Genomic DNA, 13702 nt, shown 5'->3' on the forward strand with positions numbered 1-13702 from the left:
CACTCCTTCCTGAATGCTCAAGGCCCATAAATCAATACCCACGGCAGTCAGGTGCACACCATCTGATCGCCAAAAATTCCCCTCCCCCGACTCCAAGTCCCTGTGCCGAACCACAACTCCTCCATTCCTGGCCACAAAATTCCCAACCACCCTGTTGACCTTTATTCTGGTCTTGTCGATCCCCTCCAGGGACCGAGCCCCCCGCCAAACCTTTCTGGGAACAATGTCCGACCAAACCACCCTCAGGTTAGGGCAAACTGACCAAAGGCGGAGCAGGTCATACCGTATATCCCGAATCAACTCCCGACAGGGGCGGGCCCCTAAATCGTTTCCCCCAATGTGCAACACCAGCACATCCGGGGTGCGATCCAATCGAGCGAACCGGTGAAAATTAACCAACACCTGCCGCCAGCGCATGCCCCTCACCCCGATCCAACGTACGATTACCTCGTCTCTGGACCAACCCAACTGCCGACCATTGGGCAGCACATCAGCTCTCAGTGCCCCCCAATAAACAAATGAATGGCCGAAAATCCAGACCAGGGGCGCACCACCTATAAAAGGAAACAAAACAAGAAAAGTGGGGGGGGGAGGGTACAACAACCACAAGTCAGACACACTCCCGGAACTGCCATTAACTTGAGAACAACATTACAATTTTTTTTTTTTTTATAAATACAGCACTACACCAGACTAGCCACGACTTTTACAACAAATGGGGGCGGACGTACAGCCTGAACCTCCTCGACTCCCACCTGCCTATCCTCTTCACTGTCTCCGCTGGAAGCCCCCACCTATCGGCCTCCGTCGCCGCCCCAATGCGAAAAGAGTGGGCTGAAAACTTGTCCGCCTCCAACCCCAACCTCTCCAGGCATTTCCGAAAGACTGCCACAAACTGGTACCTGGACAAAAACGATCCGTCCTGATGCTTCAACAACGGGCCCATACGGCCAGGCCCCAATTCTAAGTACTGTTTAAAACAAGAGACAGGGCACATCAAGGCCCCCGCCAATGCCCATAAAGTGACCCTTCTTCCCCGACCAAGTTGATCCGTCTTAGACCGCCGGATCCAAAATTCCACAGAGTCTCCCAAATCAACTGTGTCTTCTCCCAAAACACCCCCCCCCCACGGGACGACGCTGGGGACACCAATTCGCCTATCCTCGTAGCTCCGAAGAAAGCCCAGGAAAACGCCAACCGAAACAAAACCAATTCAAAATAGGAAACACACACTCGCTCCAGCTGCACACCCAGCTCTTCCAGCAGCTGAAATGACACCGGCCTCCGACTGTCCAGTCTATGAAGCCCCTTCCTCAAGCCCCTCACAGCTTGTCGAACCAAAAAATTCTTTGTTATGTCAACCATCCCCCGCAATTTACAACCAAACGCAACCCCTGCCATAAACCGATTAACCCTGGAAAAAGACCACTGACCGGAAGCCATCCGGCACATCCAACAAAGCAAAGCACCTACAGAATCCTCGGCAGACTCCCCCGCCCCAAATTCCTGCCTCCAATTTGTCCATTCCATCCAAGCTGCTTCATACGCAGCCCACGTGCCAGGGGCCAATGATGCTCTGATCAACGAACTCGCCTCTCGAACACCAATTCCAAGAGCTCCGCCGGCCAGATGCTGCCAGTGGACTCCGCTTCCGGTGCCAGGCTCCAAAAACGATCCCACTGCAAGCGAGAAAGGGAATCAGCAATGGCGTTCTCAACCCCCGGTACATGCACTGCCACAACCCACGCATTAAGACAAAGGCACCGCAACACAAAGTACCGCAACAAGCGGACCACCGGAGGAGACGCGCCCGACAGGTTATTAATTGCCATGACTACTGACATATTATCACAGTGAAAACGAATTTTTCTGTTGCTGAAATGCTCTCCCCAAACGGACACCGCCACCACAATTGGAAAAAACTCCAACAAAGTCAAATTCCGTGTAAACCCTGCTTCATGCCAAGCCGCGGGCCACTCTCCCACGCACCATCTGCCGCCGAAGTAAGCTCCAAAGCCCTTACCCCCCGCGGCATCGGTGAAGAGCTCACAATCAAAATCATCTAAGACTTCCGCAATCATTAGCAACCGGCCATTGTACTTCTCTAAAAAACTGCCCCATACCGCCAAATCCTCCCTAAGGTCCCGAGTCAACCTTATGTAATGCCTTGGGGAGCGCGCTCCAGCGGTCGCCGACGCCAACCTTCGTGAGAAAACGCGGCCCATGGGCATGATGCGGCAAGCAAAATTAAGCTTGCCCAACAAAGACTGGAGGTCCCTCAACTGGATTTTTCTAAGACGCGCAGCCGATCCCACCTCTGCAAAGCTGAGATCTTTTCTTCAGGCAGCCTGCACTCCATCAACACAGTATCGATAGTGATACCCAAAAAATTCAGACAAGTACACGGGCCTTCCGTCTTATCCTGCGCCAAGGGGACCCCGAACCGGCCAGACAACCACTGCATCGTCCCCAACAACGTCTGACACACTGCCGACTCAGCGGGGCCGATAAACAAAAAATCGTCAAGATAATGGATCGCCGACGAGAGCTGCGCCACATCACACACTGCCCATTCTAAAAAGGAACTAAACGCTTCAAAATAAGCGCAAGAAATGGAACACCCCATTGGTAAGCAACGATCAACAAAATAGGAACCGTCCCAAAAACAACCCAACAGTCGCATACTCTCAGGATGCACCGGCAGCAAGCGGAATGCCGACTCGATGTCCGTCTTCGCTAACAATGCTCCCCGACCACATTTCCGAACCCAGCTGACGGCTGCGTCAAACGAGGTATAAACCACCGCACAGAGGTCTGGGTCAATACCATCATTCACCGACAAACCCTTGGGGAACGACAAATGCTGAATGAGCCGAAATTTGTTCGGCTCCTTCTTTGGGACGACCCCTAACGGAGATACTACCAAATTGGGGATGGGGGGGATGCAAACGGACCCGCCATCCGCCCACAAGCAACCTCCCCAAAAAGCTTTTTAGCCACAACCTCTGGGTGTCGCCGCGCCGACAACAAATTCTTTAACTGAAACGGAACAACATGAGGAGGGGGGGATCCTGAAACCAACACGAAAACCATCCTCCAACAATACCGCCTTATCCCGCTTGGGGTATCTATCTAGATAAGGGGCCATCTCGTGAAGCCTCACCGGGCTCACCCCCTTTTCCCAAATCTCCCCCTGCCTTGGGCCTACCCTTCTTAAAGCAGCGAGCTGCTCCATGGGAGGACCCTCCACAACCTGAGCACTGATGCTTAAACTTGCAGGAGTTTCCAAACTTGCACTGGCTGTCGTTAAACTGCCAGCACACAACTGCCTTTGCTCCAACACCCCCTGCCTGGGTCCCCGCACCCCCAGCAGTAGTGTGGCCGGCCGACCCGGCCCCCCCGTGAAAGGGCTGACCATAACGAGCCGGAGCCATGACTTTTAACCATAAACCAATATCCTTCTGATCCCAACGGATACTGGGCCGCACGGCTTTCCGCTGCCTAAATTGTTCATCGTACCGCAACCAAGTCTGCCCACCATAAATCCTATGAGCTTCCGCTATAGCATCCATGTAGCAGAATAGCCCAGAACAATTATCCGGCGCCTTTTCGCCAATGACGCTAGCTAGGATCGCAAAAGCCTGCAACCAGTTAACAAACGTTTGAGGGATCAGCCGCCACCTCTGCTTTTCTTCCTCCTCCTTCTTGCTATCATCCTTCTTTCTCTTATCCAAATTAAACTTCTCCAAAGGAAGGAGGGAAAAAATTTCCACGTATTCATCCTTCCAAATCTTCTCCTTCACTTCCTTCTTTAAATGCGCCCCCAGGGGGCCCTCAAAGCAAACGTACACCTCCCCTCTGGCCCTATCATCCAAAATAATCCTATCTCCCTCCTTATCCTTCTCCTTTTGCCCGGGATCCGCCACACTATCCCCAGCAACCACCTCGCTTCCCGTCGGTACCACAACCACAGCCGATGCTGCCGCCCCAGAATCCGGCACCCACGCTGGGACAGGAGACCCGGACGCCCCCTGACTCGTCCTATCCAACTGCGCCAACAAATCACGCACACCCTTCAAAACATTGCTCAGACTACCGACATCAAACCCCGCCGCGCTCGGCCCCGCGACCCCCAGACCCCCTATGACGCCCTGCGCCTGGCCCCTGCTCACTCCCGGGGACACTAAACTAGGTGAGGACGCACACAACATAGAGGAGTACTCACCAAGCTGCGTCGGTACATGAGACCCACCAGCCGAAAATCCTGACTCCAGACGACGATCTCCTCCAGAATGGACCAGCACGGAAACGTCTTCGGCAGCTCGACCAGGGGGGACCTGGGAACCCGCCGCGCTCGACCTTGGTCGGATGACCCGGGAGCGAACCGGATAATGAGATGCAGGATGACTCACCTCAGATGCCGACCGTGAAGGCGACCTCCTCCTGGATCGCGACCTCGACCGGGATGGCGCAGGCCCCTGCCGTGCGGGCGAATTTCTCCCCGTCGCTGACCTCCCTGATGGCGACCCGCTCCTCCGCATCGAAGGGGACCGGAACCTGGACCGCGACCTCCTCTCTGGCGATGATCTCCGCAGCTGCGATGCCCCACTCCTGGCAGTATCCTCGAACCCAGCGCGCGCTGTCATCCTGGAAGCTGCATCCATCCTGGGCTCGGCAGGTGATGTTCCTTGCAGGGTCGTACTCCACGCTCCCGGCCCCGGAGGCCCCGCAGAAACTCCATCTCCATGCTGTCTAGCAGTCCCCCCGACAGGAGCATCGCCAGGGAGGACCGCCGCCATTTTGTTGTAGCTCGAAGCAGTAGAGGCAGCTGAGCCGGTCACATGACCCCTGGAGGGACCGCCCACCGCCGCAGGTCCTGAACGCCGAGCAGGATTCCTCCCTCACCTGCTCCTGCTAGCTGCTGCAGGTGGATTCTTCTGGTGAGGAGGGTCCCCGGAGGGGCTCCTACGGCGCCGCTGAGGACCAGGAGCAGCATCAGGCGAGAACCTCTCCGGTGCCCTCGCCCTGCGCCCACTCCGGAGCGGTGGGGGGTCAGCTTCAGACACCGCATCCGGACCTCCCAGGATCTCCCTCAACGCTGTCCTGATCGCCGCTCCATCTGCGCCGCCGGCAGCAGCCCGAAGCTGCTCCAGGAGTCCTGCAACCGATGCCATCAGATCAGGGGGAGACAAGGTGAGGTGACACGGGGACCTTCTCTAATGGTACCTCGCGCCGAAGTAGTGCCCCCCCCCCTTTCTCCCTGGACATATATACAGCTCCCACCCTGTCCCCTCCCCTGGCCCTATAGATCCACCCCCCCGAAACTCTTGACCCCGCACAAGCCCGCTCTTTCTACAGAAAAACATTAACCCCTTGCTGCCCTGCAAAGGTGAGTCATGGGTCACTACGCCCATGGCTCTGCCCTGGCTCCGTTCAGCCTGAACCAAGGGTAGGTTTTATTAACAGACAGGAAATAAGCCTTTGTACAAGTGAACGGAGTAATTATTCTGCCAATAGTAAATTTTTAACACACTGCAAAACCTAGTAGGAGTGTGCCAACAGTATGTCGCCCCAGCTATTAATAAAGGTCACCACAACAATATACTTGGCAGACACAAACCAATCGCAACTTTACTGCACTAGCAACGTATCTGGCCTTAGCTACTCTGGCTGCGCGGGTACCGCACTTTAGCTACGGGGGCCTATGCTAAGGCTTGCCAAGTGCGCACATCGATAAAGACTCACGGACCAGTTGAGGGATGACAAGTCTACTCCTGGGAGTTCGATGCTGTGTTGCTCGTCGGCGCACACTTCTCCTTGCAGGAGAGGAAACACTCTTCTTTTTCCTTGGATTTTCCGACCTCGGAAACATCTCTATCTGATACTCGCTTGACGGTGATCAGTGCTCTCTCACGATCTGGCTCGCCATCTTTCTCGTAGCTGGCACTGACCCGACTCCTCCTGTTCCCTCCTAATCTCTTCTCCCATTCTTTCTCTCTTCCCAGCACTTTTTGGGGCTGTGTTAGTCCAAGTTCGCAGCTCAGAGGGGAGGCACCGGCTGAGCCAACCAGTCCATAACATACAGAAAATAAGGGAGCTCTCCTCTTAAAGTCATAGTACTCTAAAGGGGGCTTTACACGCTACGATATCGTTAATGTTTTATTGTCGGGGTCACATTGTTAGTGACGCACATCCAGCGTCATTAACGATATCGCAGCGTGTGACACGTACCAGCGACCTTAAGCGACCTCAAAAATGGTGAAAATCGTTCACCATTGAGAGGTCGTCCCAAAACCAAAAATCAGTAATAGTTGATTATCGATGTGGTTCGTCGCTCCTGCGGCAGCACACATCGCTGTGTGTGACACCGCAGGAGCAAGGAACATATCCTTACCTGCCAGCGGCCACAATGCGGAAGGAAGGAGGGGGGCGGGATGTTAAGTCCCGCTCATCTCTGCCCCTCCGCTTTGATTGAAGAAAAAAAATATTATTCAGCTCACCCGTATATGTATCCGCTCAGTTCAGGTGGGATGCAGGATGTCCACCGGACAGGCAGGTCCGTAGAGGCAATAGCAAGGAGACAGGATGGGACTCAGCACCAATTCCAGGATAGCAAAAATATAAATCCAACGAAAAATATATAAAAATGTAGAAACTTTATTCAATGATTAAAAATCCAAGAAAAACATCATCGGTTCCATGAAAACATCATGGCTTGACGCGTTTCGGACAGTTGGAATATAGATAAGTCCTTAATCATAAGCATTAAGCATAAGCATATGATTAAGGACTTATCTATATTCCAACTGTCCGAAACGCGTCAAGCCATGATGTTTTCATGGAACCGATGATGTTTTTCTTGGATTTTTAATCATTGAATAAAGTTTCTACATTTTTATATATTTTTCGTTGGATTTATATTTTTGCTATCCTGGAATTGGTGCTGAGTCCCATCCTGTCTCCTTGCTACCTCCGCTTTGATTGGCTAGCCGCTTAGTGATGTCTCGGTGACGTCGCTGTGATGCCGAACGTCCCTTCCGCTTGAGGGAGGGATTGTTCGGCAGTCACAGTGACGACGACGACCAGGTAAATGCGTGTGATGCTGCCATGGCGATAATGTTCGCTGCGGCAGCGATCACACGAAATCGCATGCACGACGGGGGCGGGTGCTTTTGCGTACGATATCGCTAGTGTCGCGGGTGGTGGGGCGCTGCGCTCGCTAACGCTCGGGTCCGACGCTGCTGCTGCTGCTCGGTGGCTCGAGCGGTGGGCCGGATCCGGGGACTCAAGCGGCGCTCCTCGCCCGTGAGTGAAAAGGGGGTGGTTTGTTTGGGGATTTAGTCCGTGATGCCACCCACGGGTTTCAGTGAAGATGGGTACCACCGTTGCTGGTGATGGGGATCCCGGGAGCGATGGTAGGGAGCAGCTGGGATGTTGTTTTCCCCCTCCGTGGGTAGGGGTTGGTGGTCCCGGGGCCCGGGGGTGTGACGGGGAGGTAGGGTCGGTGAGGTGCAGGGTTGCAGGGACAGCGCGGTGCCGGATGGCACGGGTGTACTCACTCAGCAATAGATGCACAAAGTCTCCGGTAAACCAAACGGCTGGACGGACGGGTCCCGCAGCCGGCTGCAGTGTCTCTCCCCGGACAGGTTATGGTGGCTGTCTCTCCCTGCACCTTTGTGTACTGTGTTGACTCCAATGGCTTCCCAACGGTAGTCCGCTCCCCGGTGTATAGATGCCGGAGGAGCCCGTTTTGCCCGCAGGCGCTAGCCCTTGGACTTCTAGCCGGTGGCGGTGGCTGTATGTCCTCACGGTGTGAGCGGTGCCTTCAATCGGGACTTGGTTGTTAGGGAACCCCGGGGGTCCCTGTCACATTCGGATTTGACTATTGACGGCAGCTCCAAGCCTGGTCGGGGTCCGATGGCCCTGCCTGTGTGTGCTTAGCTTCACTCCGTTCCCCGGTCCGGTACCGGTGGGCCACCGCCCAGCCCCGATCCTTACGGCTCTGCGGAGTTCCACCAACTCCTGCAGATGGCTACCACCGTCTGCCAGCCTTGCTGTCAGTGCCTGGGCTCCTATCCAGGCACACACAGAAGTTTTACTCCTCTCACTTTCACCTCCAAACTAGACTGACTGCTTTCTCCCGCCTCCAGGCCTGTGAACTCCTCGGTGGGTGGGGCCAACCGCCTGGCTCCGCCCCACCTGGTGTGGACATCAGGCCCTGGAGGGAGGCAACAAGGGTTTTGTGTCTGACTAATGTAACTGTCCGGGGTAGGGGGTGTGTGTGTGTTCTGTCTGTGGCTACCTGGCTAGTCCAGGGCACCACACTAGCAATTGCTAGCAATATCGTAGCGTTTAAAGCCCGCTTAAGAGCGAGCCTTAATACTTTATGGAGGTCTATTTGATAGTCATTACACTGTATGCAAGCATATATACAGTTTGGAGGGCTGTGTGAGGGCCATTATACTGTTGGTAGAGCTGGGGGGTCATTATAAAGTGCAAGACTTGTTCGGGCCATTATATTGCATGTAGGCCCATAATACTGCATGGAGGGCTCTGTGTGTGGGGGGGGGGCGGGGCACAGCTGGGGATCATATTGTGTTGGAGCCACCATACTTTGCTGGGGTAGTTGAGGATCTAAAATAATAATAATATGTACTAATTAGGCTTAACTATTAGAGTTTTTGATGCTGCAGAATCGCCGCATCTTAGTTTACTTGTGCTTTTTCATTGTACTTGTGTGCTTTTTTGACAGTGTTTTTATTGTGTTTTTGACGCTGTGTTTTTGACGCTGTGTTTTTATTGTGTTTTTGACGCTGTTTTTATTGTGTTTTTTGACGCTGTGTTTTTGACGGTTTTTATTGTTTTTGACGCTGTATTTTTATTGTGTTTTTGACAGTTTTTATTCTGTTTTTGACGCTGTTTTTATTGGTTTTGACACTGTTTTTAACGCTATGTTTTTAGTGTTTTTGACGTTGTGTTTTTTGTCTCTGTTTGGTGTTATCTTTTAAATAAAGCTGCTTTCTGTTTGAATCTTCCTGGTAATGACATTCTTAGGTGCGGATTACATCCATTTTTTATGCATTTCTGCAGTGGAAACAAAAAATATATGTGCGTTTTTTACCTGTGGATTTTTCACATCTAAGGCTGGAGTCACACTTGCGCAAGTCTTGCATTGCATCAAACGGCGTGGCCCGCCGCACTCCGGACCGGAGCGTCTCAGCTGCATAGAAATACATGCAGCCAAACCGCTCCTGTTAAAGAGTGCGGCCGTGCCGGGTGTTGCAGCGCGAGTCTCTCGCAAGTGTGACTCCAGCCTAATGCGAATCTAGGGTGAAACTCTGCACAGAAAGCTCAGTGTATCTGTGACGCCCTGGACCCCAGGGGTCACAAGTCACTACACAACACCATGCACCCCCCTTCCCTGGACAGGTCACACCAGTCACACATGAAACCCTTGTTGCCACCCTCCAGGGTTGATGTCCACACCAGGTGGGGCGGAGCCAGGCAGTTGGCCCCGCCCACCAAGGAGTTCACAGGCTGGAGGCGGGAAAAACACAGTAATAAGTCCAGTTGTGGGCAGGAGTGAGTGAGGAGTGAAAACTGTTGGTGTCTGGGTTGGAGCCCAGGCACTTCCAGAAAGGTCGGCAGAGGGTGGTGGCCGTCTGCAGGAGTTGGCGAAGGTCAGCGGAGGCCCGCCGGTACCGAACCGGAGAGCCGATTGGAGCCAAGCACCAGGCAGGGTACTCAAACCCCGACTAGGCTTAAAGCCAACCTCTAGTCAAATTTTCTGATTGCAGTCTGGACCTCAGGGGTTCATTCCCATCCAAGTACCGATTGAAGGCAACAGCCCAACCGTTCCGGATAAGTGCCACCGCCAAGGGCCAGAGATCCAAAGGGCCAGCGTCTGCGGGCAAAAGGGCTCCTCCGGCACGTATACGTCGGGGAGCGGACTCCCGGTGCCCAGGCATTGGAGTCAAGACACAAAACACAGGTGCAGGGAAACGACAGCCACCATCAACCCATCCAGGGAGAACACCGCAGCCGGCTGCGGGCCCCGTCCATCCAGCCGTTTGGTTTACCAGAGACTCTGACCATCTGTGTCTGAGTACACCAGTGCCATCCGGCACCGCGCCGCACCGCAACCCTGCACCCCATCCTACGGGAATCCAACCTCCTACCGGGCCCCGGGACCAACTGCCCCTACCCACGGAGGGGTCAACACCTAGCTGCTCCCCGCCATCGCTCCTGGGAACCCCGTCACCAGCAGCGGTGGTGCCCACCATCACCACAACCCGTGGGTGCCGTCACGAACTCTATACAAATCCCCAAATTCCTTCCCTTTTCACTCGTGGGCGAGGAGCGCTGCTCGAGCCCCGGGTCCGGCCCCACTCAAGCCACTGAGAAGGCACCGGATCCGAGCGCGATCTCCGAGAGCAGCCCCCGCGACGGGGAAGCTGGCCCCCACCCCCGACATATCTGCAAGAGAACTTTACATGCTGCGGATTGGTAAAACGCTCCGCAGGTCGGATTATACAGCGTAAGGCTATGTGCGCACTTTGCTTTTTTACCTGCTTTTCCGCTGCTTTTTCAACTGCAGCATTTTAATGCCAAAATGCATGCGTTCTGCTTTTCAAGCATAGTCTATCGGAATTTGGGATTCTTGTGCGCACTATGCTGTTCAAAACGCTGCGTTTGTGTTGCATAAATTTGGGCAAAAACTCTGCTTTTTAAAGAAGCAACATGTCAATTGTTTTTGCCATTTGCGTTTTGAACTGCAAGTACCTCGACGCAAAGGCTATGTCCGCATTTTGCGTCGAGGTAGTTGCAGTTCTAAACGCATCCTCTGGCAGAAATGACAATGCTTTTGGCTTTAAAAATACATGTAAAACGCACAGAAAGTAGCCTATGTGCACCTCGCGGTTTTCATGAGCTTTTAGTGCTTTTCCGGTGCTTTTAGGCTATGTCCACACTTTGCTTTTTACCTGTTTTTTACCTGCTTTTTCAACTGCAGCATTTTAATGCCAAAATGGATATGTTCTGCTTTTCAAGCATAGTCTATGGGAATTTTGGTTTCTTGTGTGCACTATGCTATTCAAAATGCGCCTTTTTGTGGCAGAAATTTGGGCAAAAACTCTGCTTTGCAGTTCAAAATGCAAATGGCAAAAACAATTGACATGCTGCTTCTTTAAAAAGCAGAGTTTTTGCCCAAATTTCTGCCACAAAAAGGCAGCATTTTGAACAACATAGTGTGAACAAGAAACCCAAATTCCCATAGACTTTGCTTGAAAAGCAGAACACATTCATTTTGGCATTAAAATGCTGCAGTTGAAAAAGCAGCAAAAAAGCAACAAGGACACAAAGCCTTAGGCTATGTGCGCACTTTCCGTTTTCACCTGCGTTTCAGGTACGTTTAGGATCAGTTTTGAACTGCAGCGTTTTTGTGCCCAAATGCATGCGTTTTGGTTTTCCATTAAAGACAATGAGAATTTATGATTTCTTGTCCGCACTTTGCGTTTCAAAACGCATCTCAAAATTTGCATAAGTTTGGTCAAAAACCATGCGTTCAGAAAAGGACCCTGTCAATTGTTTTTGCCATTTGTGGTGCATTTTGTTAACATTGAAGTCAATGAGAAGTAGCAAAAAGCAAGAAATATCAAAATTCCTGCGTTTTACCTGCTTTTTCAGTGCAGAAAACATGCGTTTTGGACTACCAAAACGCATGCTTTTTGGACATCAAAATAATGATTTGATATGTCCCTTTACACACACACATAATCCGACAATTAAATTTAAGAATAATATACATTTATTGCTATTTTACCGATAAAATGTATATTAACGCTATAATTTTATTAAATATATATTTTTCCATTATTTTTCCCATTAATATAGATTTGTCCCTTTTTTTTCTACATTTTCATTCCGTTTGACTGTTTAAACTTTATTTAGTAGTGTCTTGATGTTCAAAACGCATCTGTCAAAACGCAAGGGAAAAAGCATGTTAAAAGCACTGAAAACGCATCTAAAACGCGGTAAATACGTATGCGTTTTCTGCGCTAAATTTCTGAAAAAGGCAACTTTGGCTAAGGCCTGTTTCACACGTCAGTGATTCTGGTACGTTTGTGCTTTTTTTTAAACGTACCAGAATCACTGACATACGTAGACCCATTATAATGAATGGGTCTGCTCACACATCAGTGATTTTTCACTGCATGTGTCTCCGTGCGGCGTACCCGCGTGTGCGTGATTGCCGCACGGAGACATGTCCATTTTTTTCTGGCATCACTGATGTTCCACGGACCACGCAGTGGTGTGACCCGTGAAACACGTGCCAGAAAAAAACGTGCTTTTAAAATAAAAATCATTTTTACTCACCCAGCTCCAGCGATGTCCTCTGCAGCCCGTGCAGCTTGCTGCTTCTGAGCCGGCTCATTATTGTCACGCATATTCATGATGCACGACACAGCCGACCCGGAAGCAGCTGCTGCGGGGGTCACCGCCGGCCGGATGCTGCACAGCGGGAGCGATCAGCACCATGGAGAGCGGGAGCGGGCACAGGTGAGTTGATTTCTAAGTGCAATCACGGACCACGGAAAACGGAGCCCGGATTGCACTTAGACAACCCACGTGTGCCGTGATTCACGGCATACGGAGGGACATGTGCGTGTTTTACACGCCAGTGAAAAACGTCAGTGTTTTTCACTGACGTGTGAAACGGGCCTAAATCAATTAAGGCTAAAACGTGCATTTACAACTGCATGTAGGACGACGGAAAGTGCGCACATAGCCTTAGGCTATGTGTCCACGATGCGTTTTTACATGCTTTTCTGCAGCGTTTTCAACTGCACCTTTTTAATGCCAAAATGCATGCGTTTTGATTTTCAAGCAAAGTCTATGGGAAATGGGGATTTCTTGTCCGCACTTTGCAGTTCAAAACGCTGCGTTTAATTTGCATAATTTTGGGCAAAAACTCAGCGTTCAAAGAAGCAGTATGTAATTGTTTTTGCCATTTGGGCTGCGTTTTGATAACATTGAAGTCAATGAGAAGTTGGAAAAAGCAACAAACATCAAAATTCCAGCGTTTTACCTGCTTTTTAGCTGAAGAAACAATGCGTTTTGGAATACATAAACACGTGCTGTTTTGGCATCAAAATAATGGAATGATATGTTCCTTTACGCACACACATAGTCTGACAATTAAAATAATGAAATATATGAATTTATTGCTATTTTAGCGATAAATAGTATAAAACCGCTATAATTTTATCAAATATAACTTTTATCTTTATTTTTACAATAGTTATATGTGTCCATTTTTTCTCCCTTTTTTCATTGTGTTTGACTGTTTAAACTTTATTTAGCAGTATCTTTATGATCAAAACGCATTTCAAAACGCAATGGAAAAGCATGTAAATAGCGCTAAAAACGCACCTAAAACGCGGTAAATACGCATGCGTTTTTTGCGCTTTTTTGTGGTAAAAAGCAACTTTGGCAAAATCAATTACAGCAGAGGATGTGTTTAGAACTGCAACTAGTTTGACGCAACGTGGACACATAGCCTTAGAAACGCTGCAGTTTTGTATTAAATTGAATGGATGGGAAACGCAGCCAAAATGGCAAAAACAATTGACAAATTGCTTCTTTAAACGCTGAGTTTTTGCCCAAATTTATGCAAATTAAATGCAGCGTTCTGAACAGCAAA

Source organism: Anomaloglossus baeobatrachus, chromosome 5, assembly GCF_048569485.1.
Source record: "Anomaloglossus baeobatrachus isolate aAnoBae1 chromosome 5, aAnoBae1.hap1, whole genome shotgun sequence".
Taxonomy (NCBI): domain Eukaryota; kingdom Metazoa; phylum Chordata; class Amphibia; order Anura; family Aromobatidae; genus Anomaloglossus; species Anomaloglossus baeobatrachus.